The sequence below is a fragment of the Pseudochaenichthys georgianus genome, chromosome 14 (genome assembly GCF_902827115.2).
Source record: "Pseudochaenichthys georgianus chromosome 14, fPseGeo1.2, whole genome shotgun sequence".
Classification (NCBI taxonomy): Eukaryota; Metazoa; Chordata; class Actinopteri; order Perciformes; family Channichthyidae; genus Pseudochaenichthys; species Pseudochaenichthys georgianus.
Genome location: NC_047516.1, coordinates 18,615,120 through 18,629,591, shown reverse-complemented (window position 1 = coordinate 18,629,591; position 14,472 = coordinate 18,615,120). Strand labels below are relative to the sequence as shown.

The 14,472-nt window shown below is 41.0% G+C and overlaps 1 pseudogene; it reads left to right on the top strand.

Moving 5' to 3' along the window:
• Nucleotides 1-4,305, top strand: part of LOC117458751 (ephrin type-B receptor 4a-like) — a 61,662-nt pseudogene extending 57,357 nt beyond the window's left edge.
• Nucleotides 4,306-14,472: the final 10,167 nt, after the last annotated feature.

The window sequence follows — 14,472 nt, the reverse complement described above, 5'->3', positions numbered from 1 at the left end:
TTCCCCCCCATAACCCGCAGGCGTAGGGAGGCGACCCTCTCGTCCACTGGGGTAAACTCCAACAACGAAGCACCTAACCGGGGACTTGTGAGTATCCCCACACCCGCCCGGCGCCTCACACCTTGAGCAACTCCGGAGAAGAATAGAGTCCAACCCCTATCCAGAAGTAAGGTTCCAGAGCCGACGCTGTGCGTAGAGGTGAGCCCAACCAGATCCAACTGGTACCGCTCCACCTCCCGCACAAGCTCCGGCTCCTTCCCCCCCAGAGAGGTGACGTTCCACGTCCCCAAAGCCAGCTTCTGCCGCCCGGGTCTGGTCCGTCGAGACCCTCCACTTTCACTGCCACCCTTCTGGCAGCGCACCCGACCCCATCGATGTTTCCCGTAGGTGGTGGGCCCGCGGGACGGAGAAGCGGAGGTGTTGCCCACGTTGCCTTTTCGGGCTGGGCCCGGCCGGGCTCCGTGGCAAGCCCGGCCACCAGACGCTCGCCGACGAGTCCTCCTTCTGGGCCTGGCTCCAGAAGGGGACCCCGGGCTTCCTCCGGGCCGGGTATCCTCACTTCTTGTTGTTTCTTTCATGAGGTCTTTTGAACCAATCTTAGTCTGGCCCCTTGCCTGAGACCAATTTGCCATGGGAGACCCTACCAGGAACACAAGGTTCCAGACAACACAGCCCCCAGGTTCATCAGGGCACACAAACCTCTCTACCACGGTAAGGTGCTGGTTCTTCAGAGAGGGTCAATGAATGTCATATATTTAAAAATAATTAAATAAAAAATGAATCAACCTACTAACCTTTCCCATTTACTGAAAGTTCAGCTTTATTCTAAATATGTATACTTAATACTTGAATCATTCTCCCTATCTTTTCTTCATACTTGGCCCTTATATGCTTTAGTAAATGAAAGATTGGATATGTGAATTCCTCTAGAGATGACCGAGTCTTTCTGTGTTTTGTTTCTGGGCTGTCAATTCCTCCCTAATTCACTTTCAGTCCTGTTAACTCTCCCTGTTTTCCTATGATAGGAGCGACGTAGTGAGGACCAGTGCCACTACACAGAGAGCAACAAGAACCAGGCGGTGTTGACGGACCTCCGCAGGGCGACCCAGTACGAGGTTCAGGTTCGGGTGCACACCATTGGCGGTTACGGCAGCTTCAGTCCTGCAGCCTTCTTCCGCACGCTGCCTGATAGTAAGTTTGCATATTCACACATTTTTCAATTCCTTCTCGAGGGTTCTTCAGAGCTCCCTGTAAAATGTTTTGTTAAATGCATGTGTTGCTGTGCCCTTGAGTTGAGTAAGTGTCCTTGCATCTTTAATATTATAAATTCCTGTCATGTTCTGTCCTTTTCTCTACTCCCAATGTAAAACCTCCTGTCGGGATTTCTGTCTTACACTCCTCTAACTCTCTCTCTTCACTCCCTCAGGTCACGACCCCTCCCAACTTTAGTTTTATGAGTCAGGAAAGAATGCATAAGAAAGGAGGTGGAGTTGCTATTCTGTTCAATGATTCCCTTCAATGCAGGAAGACATCGTATGGAAACTTTGATTCTTTTGAATATGTGGCCCTTCAGCTGAAATGCTCCTCTCGAGCTCTGTTCCTAAATATCTATAGGCCACCCAAATACTGTGCAAGCTTTTTTGATGACTTTACTGAACTGCTGTCTTTAGTGTGTATTGACTTTGACCGTCTAGTCATTGTTGGTGATTTTAACATCCATGTTGACAACCCCCAGGACAGAGGGGCAAAATAACTGTTTTGTGTTCTTGATAGCTATGGACTGACTCAGCATGTGACGGAGCCCACGCACAATAAGGGGCACACTCTGGACTTAATTATCTCAAAGGGTCTGAATATCTCTAAGGTTGTGGTGACTGATGTTGCACTGTCTGACCATTCCTGTGTTTTCTTTGAGAGCTCTATTTCTGTTCACACAAGTGTTCAAAAAGAGGTAACCACAAAGCGATATTTAACTGAAAATACCAGGGAAATGTTTACTCAGAATTTTTCTTCCACACTTGCCCCTGCTAACACCTCAGTAAATGAGCTAGTAGATCATTTTAATTCAAAAATTAAAAATGTTATAGATGCCATTGCTCCAATTAAGGTAAAGGAAGTGACTGGGAAGAAAATATCTCCATGGAGAAAGGCCATGACCGTTAAAACAGAAAAAAGAGAATGTCGAAAAGCTGAACGCAGGTGGCGAAAAACAAATCTCCAGGTTCACTTTGAAATTTATAAAGAGAGACTTGGCCTTTATAATTTGGAATTGAAAAACGCACGACAATCATTCTTCTCTGACATCATTACCAAAAACAAAAACAACGCACGTGCCTTGTTTGCTACCGTCGACAGACTAACTAACCCCCCAGTGTCAGTAGCCTCTGAATTTCTATCCACCAGGGCGTGCAATGATTTTGCCTCCTTTTTCACTGACAAAATTCAGAAAATCAGACAAGCAGTCAGTGCCTCTGCATCAGGAACAGCAAATGTGTTGTCTCTGTGTCCACTTAACATCAATTCAGACATCATGACACAATTCCATCAGATTAATGATAAAAACCTGGAGGACATTATACAACTTCTGAAATCCTCCTCCTGCTGTCTTGATATTATTCCAACAGGATTTTTCAAAGATGTTTTGCCTTGCATGGCCTCAGATCTACTTCATATAGTAAACAAATCTCTTCACTCAGGTATTTTTCCACAGGCCCTGAAAACTGCAGTCATTAAACCGCTCTTAAAAAAGAATAATCTAGATGCTTCAGTAATGAACAATTACAGGCCCATATCAAACCTGCCATTTCTAGGTAAGATCATTGAAAAAGTTGTTTTTCAACAGTTGAGTAATTTCTTGCATTTAAATAGTTGTTTTGATGTGTTCCAGTCAGGCTTTCGTCCAAGCACTTCGAGATTTGTCTTGGCAGATGAGAAGCGCTATATAAATTAAATATATTATTATTATTAAACCACAGCACTGAGACTGCTCTTGTAAAGGTCTTTAACGACATCCACTTAAACACAGACAGTGGCAGAACTTCAGTGTTAGTATTATTAGATCTCAGTGCTGCGTTTGACACTGTTGACCACAGCATATTACTGGACCGACTGGAAAACTGGGTGGGACTTTCGGAAACAGTTCTAAATTGGTTTAAATCCTACTTAAAGGACAGAAACAACTTTGTTTCTATCGGTAAATACACATCTGAGTTGACAAATATGACATGTGGGGTTCCTCAAGGCTCCATCTTGGGGCCTCTTCTCTTTAACATCTACATGCTACCACTGGCTCAGATAATGAAGAACAACAAAATAAGTTACCATAGCTATGCAGATGACACACAAATTTACGTAACAATTTCACCAGGAGACTATGCTCCAATTCAAACACTGAGTAAGTGCATTGAACAAATCAATGACTGGATGTGTCAGAACTTTCTCCAATTAAACAAAGATAAAACTGAGGTAATGGTTTTTGGAGCCAAGGCAGAACGTTTAAAAGTTAGCGCTGAGCTTCAGTGTGCAATGTTCAAACCAACAGATAAAGCCAGAAATCTAGGTGTAGTCATGGACTCTGACCTGAGTTTCAACAGTCACATTAAAACAGTTACTAAATCAGCCTACTATCACCTAAAGAACATATCTAGGATTAAAAGACTAATGTCACAGCAGGATTTGGAAAAACTTGTCCATGCCTTTATCTTCAGTAGACTCGACTACTGCAATGGTGTCTTCACAGGTCTCACTAAAACATCTATTAGAAAGCTGCAGCTGATTCAGAACGCCGCTGCTCCAGTCCTCACTAACACTAAGAAAGTGGATCACATCACTCCTGTTCTGAAGTCTTTACACTGGCTTCCTGTGTGTCAAAGAATAGATTTCAAAATACTGCTGCTGGTTTATAAAGCACTGAATGGTTTAGGCCCAAAATACATTACTGACCTCCTGCTAAACTATGAACCATCCAGATCTCTCAGGTCTTCAGGGACTGGTCAGCTTTCTGTCCCCAGAGTCAGAACTAAACATGGTAAAGCAGCGTTCAGTTATTATGCTCCAAATATCTGGAACAAACTCCCAGAAACCTGCAGGTCCGCTGCAACTCTTACTACTTTTAAATCCAGGCTGAAGACTTTTCTTTTTAAACTGCACTGTAACTTTTATCCATGTATTTTTTTCTTAATGTTTATTTGATTAGCTTTTCTTTTTTAATGCTTAATGTCTTTAAAAAAAAAAATTTTGTTAAGCACTTTGAATTGCCTTGCGTTGAAAAGTGCTCTATAAATAAACTTGCCTTGCCTTGCCTTACTTAGCTTACTTCGTCTTCTTCATCAGCCAGCATCCTTGGTATCTGTTGTTCACTGAGTTGATTCCCACCCTTCCGTCTAGATCAGGGGTGGGGAACCTTTTTCCTCTCAAGGGCCATTTACATGTTTCCAACTTCCTCCGAGGGCCGTACAAATGATTGACCTCTGCTTAAAAATACTAAAATCACAGCCCATTCATTTGGCCTTTCTTTCATGCTGTGCAAAGAAAAAGCAACCTCTTAATCCACATATCTTACCATGACTCACGCATGCATGCACGTGCACGGTTGTGGCATGACCACCAAAACAGAAAGATATTGGAAACAACATGTGTGCAAATGTAGTTTCCTATCCATGTGAACATGATTTAAGTGTGGGGGGGTCTGAAAAGATTTTTTTTTAAAAGCATCAATCTGGGGCACTTTGAGAGCAACATTAGGAGATCTATGGATACATCTCTCAACATCCATATGAAACAGAACTGTAACGGCCCGTCTACACTACAGGCATCAAAAAATCTTGAAGCTGGGCGTGTCTGAGGCTTGGCGATTTCTCGCGCCCAAGGCGACCAACAACCAATCAGAAATCTCCCGCCCGCCCCCGGCATACAAAGCAATAGCAATGTTAAAATGAAGTAAACTGGATATAAAATCCCCAAACAGGCAAAAACCTACCAGTTTCATCCACTGTCTCTGCCACCTCCCTCCATGCCTCGCTCCTCCGGTTTGTATCCCGGTAGATGAACAGAGACTGATCATACAGCACCGGGTGATTCATTTTCATTTTCAAACCTTTATTTAGACAGATAGGTCTCTTGAGATCATGGATCTCTTTTACAAGGGAGACCTGCATCAATTTAGTTCCACATGAAACATAAAAACAACATAAAACAAACAATAAAGGACATCATATTTACATATTCACCAACACTTACAAACACCCATAGTGTCAGAAAGCATCTTGTGCAGACGTGCCTTAAAAACATTCAGAGAAATAAAATTGCTCAATTTCAATTTGCACTGTAGGCTGTTCCAAGCAAGTGGAGCTGCGCACATAAAAGCCGTCTTACCTAAGACAGTCCTCACTCTTGGCACATCTAACAAGACCACATCCTGCGATCTCAGACAATAACTGCCGCAACTTTCTGCTTTACCAGAGAACAGATGTAATACGGGAGTTTGCCCAACATAGCTTTATAAATAAAAGTGTACCAGTGACTGAGCCTCCGTACAGAGAGTGATGGTAAACCTGCCTTGGTATACAGTGTACAGTGATGTGTAAGTGCTTTACAATTTGTGACAAATCTCAGAGCACTGTGATACGCAGCATCCAATTTGCTCAGGTAATTGGCAGGTGCATTCATATACAACAAATCACCATAGTCCAGCACAGGTAAAAAGGTCACAGTGACTAGCCTTTTCCTGGCCTCAAGCGAGAAACAGGATTTGTATCTGAAAAAGAACCCTAGCCTAACCCTCAGTTTTTTAAGCAGGTTATTGACATGAAGTTTAAAAGACAGACAATCATCAAGCCAGATACCAAGGCATTTGTAAGAGGAAACAACTTCAAGTTTTGTTCCTTGCGTATAGTTACAATATCTAAAACAGGCTCTGGTGTCTTTTTTGCTTTTGAAAAGAGCATTACCTTGGTTTTATCCACATTTAAAAGAAGCTTTAATTCAGAGAGCTGAGTCTGAATAGTGTGAAAAACAGCCTGTAATTTAACAACAGCCTCTTTAATGGAGGAACCTGCACAATACATCACAGAAGTAGCTTCATCCACATTATCACCTACGCTGTTAATATATATGGAGAATAAAAGTGGTCCTAAAACAGAACCTTGTGGTACACCATTAGAAATGTTTAACCACTCAGAAGACAGTCCATCAAAATGAACACATTGGGACCTTTCAGAGAGGTAGTTCACAAACCACCCCACTGCAAGGCTGGATATGCCAATACTGAGTAGCCTCTGCTTTAAAATGCGATGATCGACGGTGTCAAACGCTTTGGAAAGGTCAATAAACAGAGCTGCACAACTCTGCTTATTATCTAAAATACTAGTAATGTCATTTACCACTTTCATTGTCGCAGTGATGGTGCTGTGTTTCTTTCTGAATCCTGACTGATGTTTAGACAGGATATCATTTATACATAAAAACTCCTTTACTTGTTCACTCACAAGTCGTTCGAGCACCTTAGCCAGAACTGACAATTTAGAGATTGGCCTATAGTTATTTAAAATAGTTGCCTCCCCTCCTTTCAGTAAAGGCAAGACATAAGCAGACTTCAATACTTTTGGAATTGTATTTGTGCTGAGGGAGAAGTTAAAAAGAGAAGTAAGAGGTGGAGCAATAAAAAAAAAAAATTCACTACCGCTCCATTTTTTTGAATATGAGGAAATGACCTGCGTACTCTCCCAGCATACACGCGGTTTGATTGGCTAGCGCTTGTACTGTCAGATTTGCATACGCATGATTTGATTGGCTGATGCCAAGCATCGAGCCTCAAAAGTTGAACATTGCTCAACTTTTGATGCTCGCGATGCTTGCAAAGCCACGCTCCGCTCCCCACAATGCAGTTCGGCGAAGATTCAAAATCAACTACGTCACCCCAGAGCCCTAGAGAAGCACACTTCAATGAAGCACACTTCATTATCTACTTTTCAGCTTTTTCTTTTTAAAAAAGCTGAAAAGTAGATAATGAAGTGTGCTTTGTGTGTACAGACACACAGAAAACACTGAAAAACACAACAAGAAGGACTGTAATACACATGTATCAGACACGCTCCCCTTGCTATAATGATGACAACAGTTTTTAGATGTAAAAAAACACTTTTTTATTTTTTTCACACACAAAATCAATAGTTATACTGATTGTAGCATCCCCAGGACAGTCTCCAGCTTAGAATTCCCCATATTACTGGAGATATCGTGATGGAGTTTTTTCACTTCAGTCAAAATATTCACGTGTATGCTGTTTTCGACGCAAAGATGCATTACATCTACAAACAGAGCATACAATGAGAGCACATGATACACTTTTGATGTTTGTTTCATTTATGAGATAATGTTATAGAATGTTTCGGAAAATGAAGATTCCAGGACCACTTTAAATGTTTCGTTTACAATCATTTCCCAATGACCCGGAATAGTCCTGCCAGAACGAACGATATCCAAAAATTCTTTTTACACGGGGGTCACTACTCGTTCTGTTTTCAATCGTCCCAATCACCACACTTATTAAAAGGGTAATGACTACATTATGATCAATATATACAGAGCGTTTTGCATAGTAGTTTCCCATTTTTATTTTACTTAAAAGAAAAAAGTCAATGTAATCGAACAAGTCCCTGGCTTCTCCATCCAACTGCTGGTTGTTAGTCTTCTTCTTCTCCATCCAACTCGGCATGGATCTTTTCAAGTCTCTCCTTGAGGCGTCTGCAATTTTTGAGATTGTGAAGAAAAACCTCCGAAGCGCCTTGGATCCTCCAATCATCCGTGAAAATGTCTTTATCATTAAGAGTCTGGTCGATCTCAGTAATGAAGTCGGTGAGCCAGAGTCTTTTCATTAACGCGTTGTAATTGTTTCTGAAGTAAAAATCGGACATGTCATTCAGAAAATCGTGTTGCCTCTGGCCAGGGTGACTGACTCGGCACCCGTTGCATATTTCTTCTCTGTACCGATGTATCACCCTCTCCACAATATCAACCAACACCGCTTTCACTGTGTCCATAAACATAGACGTTTTGGCCCAAGGAGCAAAATCAGCAGCAGTAGTATTGCAAGATTCGGGTAGTTTACAACGGTCGTCTTAGCGAGGTCCTTCGTTTTAGATGATTTGCTGAGCGGAGGGTGGGGCTTATTGCGTTGAATGGTGGTAGTCAATTATAGAATTGAGAGTTTTTAGAAAAAAGTTCTTTAAGCGTTGTAGCTTTTTCATCTCATCTCCAGCAATAGGTCATCATTTAAGAACAAGTAATAGTTTTGTCAAGATTCTACAGAAAAAAGTCAAAAAAGTATAGTACGTCAGAAATATGTAAAAGTCATATAGTATGTTGAAAATCAAAAAAAGAAAACTCAATTCAATACAAATTAATGAATATTTTACCCTGTTCTAAAGTTTTGCACCCTTAAAGAAAAACCCCTTCCTTACCAACTACTTCATATTATACCCTTTGTTAAGTGTTGCGTACATCAGGGTGTATCTCAAAGTATCTTGGTAACATAAAATAACTAAAATATGTAAGTTTATCAGAAAAGAAAAAACCTTGTTTATCTGAACAAGTGTTGCATACACCAAAGTGTGTCTAAAAGTATCTTAGTAACACAAGAAAAAGAGAAGAAAGCGTTAATGTTAACAAAAAACTGGATTGTTCCACTGAAATAATAAATAAATAATTTCAAAAAGTGCTCTTAAAAAGAACAAATGTATTCAGATAAAAGTATTTTGTTAGACTATTAAGTCCACGATGGTTATATTTAACCCCTAACCCATTTGTATTATATGTTTGTTTTCCTAATAAAGCCAGAGTCACCTGAATTAATTTTGTCTCCATACCTTTTATTTTTTACATTTTGTAACAATCTTAAAACATTTGTAGAGAACAAACACTGTGGTTAAAATGAGTGTCTTTATGACGTCTCTCACACAGTTGGTATTTTTCACAAAATTCTTTTTTAAACACATCTTCTTGATACAGAGACAACCCCGACATTCTTTTTACATAGGTAGAATACACAATGTTTTTCTTTGAGGGGTCCTTAGTTTAAAATGATCTGGTGAGGAGGGTGTGACTTGTTATGTTGAGTGGGAGGCAGAGTCCTCTGTAAAGGTGAGATTCTTTTTCACCAGTATAATGTCCATCGATGTCTGACTCTGTTAAAAAAGTTCTTTAAGCTTTGTAGCTTTTCCATCAATCATTTTCAGCCAAGCAGTCAATGGCACCTACACTGCTGTCTGAAATCTCTACATTTATTTGTTTACCCATTTCATTCTGTACAGCTCTATGGAGTTTATCCACACCTCCTAAACTCCCTGGATTAGATGGAGTGTAATACACCCTATGCATAACACGTTTCTCAGACATTTTTCCTGTTACAGCCCGATGCTGTAACAAAAATAATATATTTATTTAATTAAAATAAAACATACTTTAACGAAAAAGTATCAAAAATAAATAAAAACTCTTCCTAATGCTGCCAGCAGGCCCAAGCTGCTCTTGTAATCTTCAGTTGGGTCTCGTCGTTCTCTACAAGCTGTTCGTATAGCTTCTCGATTTTAGCCTCAAAGAGTCTGGTGTTTCTGAGGTTGTACAGAATCGCCTCGTTAGCTCCAAAGACTCTCCTCTCCGACACATGAAGGTGGTTCTGGTGCAGAGCGTCCCGAATGGCTGGAATGAAACGAACGGTCCATAGTCTCTTTACCACTTCATCATAGTTTCGATCCAGATAGTATTCACCGGTAGGGAATAAACACTCGTGCTGCATCTGACTGGGGTGATCGACTTGACATCCGTTACATGTTTCCTTTCTGTAGAGGTACACGACTCTATCCAACAGATGAACTACAACTGCTTTTACCGTATTCAGGAATGCCGATGTCCTAACACGTTCTGTAGCATCACCCTCGGGAGCACAAGGAAAGCATGGCGAATCAATGCCTACTGCTGTTGATTCCTCTGGAGACTCGGGTGGAGTAGATGGAGGTTGAGGCATATCCAGCCACCCCGTGATATCAATACCCGCCATATAGTTGTCGAGATCTGGTGTCCAAATTGTTGGTGAGGATGGCGGTCCTGTAGGCGTTTGATCCAGGCTGCAGATCATGGGGAGAGACTTGGTTTTTCTCAGATCCATGGTTGCTGCTCTCTAAAAATGTCCTTGCGGGGTCCTTACTTTTAAACTGATCTGCTGAGGTGGGTGGGACTTGTTATGTTGATTGGGGGGCGGAGTCCTCTGTAAACGTGAGGGTCTTTTTCACCAGTTTTCCATCGATGTCTGACTCTGTTTAAAAAGTTCTTTAAGCTTTGTAGCTTTTCCATCAATCATTTCCAGCCATGCAGTCAGAGGCACCCTCAAGGACGTTTGAAATATCCCGCATGTAGAATTAAAATACTCCAAAACAAAATCATCAGAGGAGTCCTTACCCAACGTCACCAAACGGTTTGAGCGGTAATACCAACGCCCAGAGGGTCCGCTTTTAGTTTCCCAGACGGTGCTTGTCAGGACTCTTCTCCCTTCTGGCTGTGTGGGAATATCTCCTTCTTCTTCCTTCACATTGAGGGGTAACGATGCAAACTCTTCTTTAATCTCGCATGCTGTTTGTGTTTCTTTGCTTTTCTTTGCAAATATCTTGTACACCTCTGGTTCCACGATGGTTTCTTGATGCACTACTTCTTCCGATACAATGGTTGCGTGTAGATCTCGGGAAGACACCAGAGTTAACACAGCCCAATCTGTTGAGGTCAGTGTCGCTTTAACACTACGGGGTCCATACGTTTCTCCATTCTTCAGATTGTAGAAATGCAGTTCATTAGCCATATAGTTGAATATATAACCCCAAACATCGCCATTTTTCAGAATCCATTCTTCGTGAAGTTCTTCGGCTGTAGGCGTCTGAACCCGGCATACAAACTGCATTCGTTTCTTGATTGGAGCACCCAACGGATGGCTGTAAGTTGTCACCGGTGTCTCGCTGATTAAACTCATATCAAGACGTCTCTTGGCCATTTTCTCTCGACTTGAAAAATATTGAAGAGTGACCAAAAGACGCTGGCTTTTTATTTAAACAACCTCTAACGGGAGAGGGGTGGGGAAAGTGTGTGTGTGTGTGTGTGTGTGTGTGTGTGTGTGTGTGTGTGTGTGTGTGTGTGTGTGTGTGTGTGTGTGTGTGTGTGTGTGTGTGTGTGTGTGTGTGTGTGTGTGTGTGTGTGTGTGTGTGTGTGTGTGTGTGTGTGTGTGTGTGTGTGTGTGTTCCCCCTCCCCTCGGCAACCATATGGTTTCCCCCTCATGTTTTGACTTGTCTCAGAATGTTCGCAAAAACAGAGAGGCTGACTTTTTTAAAATATATGTTTTTTTAGATGCTTTACTTTGATTAATTTCATGTTATTTGCAAGTATTTGTAAGTTACATTCAATACTGTATACAGGATTAGGGGCACAGGAAGTGGTTAGGAGGCGGGACATATATCCTATGCATACTAATTGATTGAAACAACGGCATTTTATTTTTCTCATTTGTTTAATTTTAATTGTATTTTAATTTTATTTTGTAAACCGGAAGTGGGGCGGGACATCCGCCGGAAGTGGGGGCGGGACTTCCGGTCGAATGGGGCGGGACTTCCGGTGAAAAGGGGCGGGACTTCCGGTCAAGCGGGGCGGGACTTCTGGTCAAAATGGGCGGGACTTCCGGTCAAAATGTCAAAAAGGGGGCGGGGCGAGCTGTCACATGCCATGCATACTAATGTGATGAAAGTGGCATTTGTATAACTACTTACGGTCATTGAAAACCTCGAAAAGTCATGGAAATTCAAAATGCAAATTTCAGGCCCTGGAAAAGTTATGGAAAACAATATTTTCCCCAGAGTTTTGAAAAAGTCATGGAAATGTAACTAACGTTGCGTCAAATATAATTTACATTTTATCTAATCGCCTAAATAATCTGCGGTCGCGAGCTGTTATGTGCCATCATGACGCGCATGGTGTTATTTTTTAATATATGAAGCGCGAGCTGTGTGCTCGAGTCTTCCTGCCTGTCGGGCCGGCTGAACTCTGCTGCTCCGGGGTGAGGGTCAGCTACATTATCTACGGTGTGTTCGTTAACTGTGCGGAGTCACTGTGGCACAGACTGAGCCACTGCTGAACAGCTGTCAGAACGGGCCGTTCAGGAGTTCAGAGCAGAGTGTGATGTGAACTAAAACGTTTTTCTGTCGCAATATCATTTTAACGAATCGTTGAGCTAGCTAGCTAGCTAGCATACATTGTCACTATCTATCTATCTAGCTAACGTTAGTCTTCGTTTTCTAATAGTTTTTTTCATAGGCTACAGTAAAAGTCCTGCATTCAAAATGTTCCTCAAGTAAAAGTAGAAAAGTATTATCATCAAAATATAGTTAAAGTAGCGACAGTAAAAGTAGTCATTGTGCAGATTGGTCCATTTCAGAATAATATATATGATATGTTTTATAATGATTGATCATGAAAGTGTTCTCAAAGCTGGTAAAGGTGCAGCTAGTTTGAATGACTTTGTATACTGCAGGGTAGCTTGTGGATTTACTCCAGGTGGAACTAAAGTTTGATTCAACACTTGATTATATTTCACATCTGTAAAGTAACTAAAGGTATTAAATACATGTAGTGGAGTAGAAGTACACCATTTACCTCTGAACTGAAGAGGAGTAGAGGTACACAGTAGCAAAACATTGAAATACTTAATAAAGTACAAGTATCTCAAAATTGTACCTAAGTATAGTACTTGAGTTTATGATCTTAGTTACTTAGTTAAGCCTTGCACAGAGGCATGAAAATACATTTTCAAAATGCTCAACAGCCAAAATGATAAACTGACTGCTACAATTAAAATAAATGCTTTTTTATATTTCTATTAGATGTGACTCTTTAGCGTTTCTGTTATTATTACCTGCTCCTTTAGTTGCTCTGACTGCTAAAATCCTCTGTTATTCCTCATTTTAAAGCCGATATTCCGTGGGGTCGGGGGGCTCGGATCCTTGTCACCGTTTTCATACCTGATGAGTTTGCATCCCTGACTACAGTTGATTTAGCGTGTAGAAGCTAGTAAGCCTACTATTTGATTTGTTTTAGGCACTACATGTTTCATATGCAGACCTTATTTTCCTGTTCCATGTTAAAATAAACATTTTTCAGTGGTAATTTTTTTTGGTCATGGAAAATTAGGTAAAGGTCATTGAGAAGTCATGGAAAAGTCATTGAAAATCAGTGTATGAACCCTGTATAAAACAAATAGCCAATCACACAAAAAACATGTTGCTGTGACTGTGAGCATTAAACAATTAACATTAAACTAAACAAACACAACAGTACGTTATTGTCCTTATAAAATAAAAACATACATTTTGTCCACCGAGATAATACAGGCACCTTACCCTCAAGAGATCCTCACGTGCTATGAGAATCTCCCACAATCCATTGCCGTAACAAAGCTAATGCAGGCACACGTTTGTGACACCAGATGGCGCAATTGTGTATGTGCGTGTGGGGAGTCTTGCAGTAGAAAATTCGACTGTAGCGACGCCACTGTGGGCTAAGCCCCGAATGTTTCCAGGTCCAGGCGACGCCCCTGGTTAGCATAGCTAGCTAACCAGATGCTAATAACAACAAAGTTATTGACTGTATGATCAGTACAACCTGATCTCACCAGAATGCGTGACTCCACCACGACTTCTTAACACCACAATGCGTGGTGGAGTCACGAACTTTGTTACATTTACGTGTCTGCACCACGCAAACAACCCCAATGTAAAGTGAATGAGGCTCCTTTGTCGTGGTGCACACACGCATTTCTACAACGTCCCGCAGTGAGCTTTTATTCTATAAAACGTTTTTTTAAATCTACTTTATAGCTTGTAGTAACTCACGGGAGGCTTCTTTTATTTTATTTGTATTCATAATAATTTAAATGTTTCGTCAGAATGTAAAAATTACATTAGTTACAAATTTGTGTTCTCAAAAAACAGTGCATTGTGTGTAATGCAACTGTGATTTTTATTAAATTAGTTAGTTTTTAAGGAAGGCCAGAGCTTCAGCTGTGTCAAATAGATTGTTCCCTTTAGTTAAGGTTATTTAAAAGATAATGATCATGTCCCCTATTGTATTACGAGCGTCCATTCCCATTGGATAATGGAGAATTTTACAATCGGAAGTAAGTTTTCTCCTTACTGACGATTGATTTTACAGTGATATCTGAACTACTCATCGACTAAAAAACACCAGATTATCCTTGTTAATTACACAACATTGATTGGTTTGAATTGTGTACAATGCTTTTGTATTTTCCCCCTTCAATTCGGAGAAACAAAGATTTTTTTGGAGATTTTGGATGGCAGAAGACACTACACTACCCAGAATCCTCAGCTATCGTTTGGGACTACACCATGTGCTTAGCTTGACAAACCCCGTGATCAGTCCTC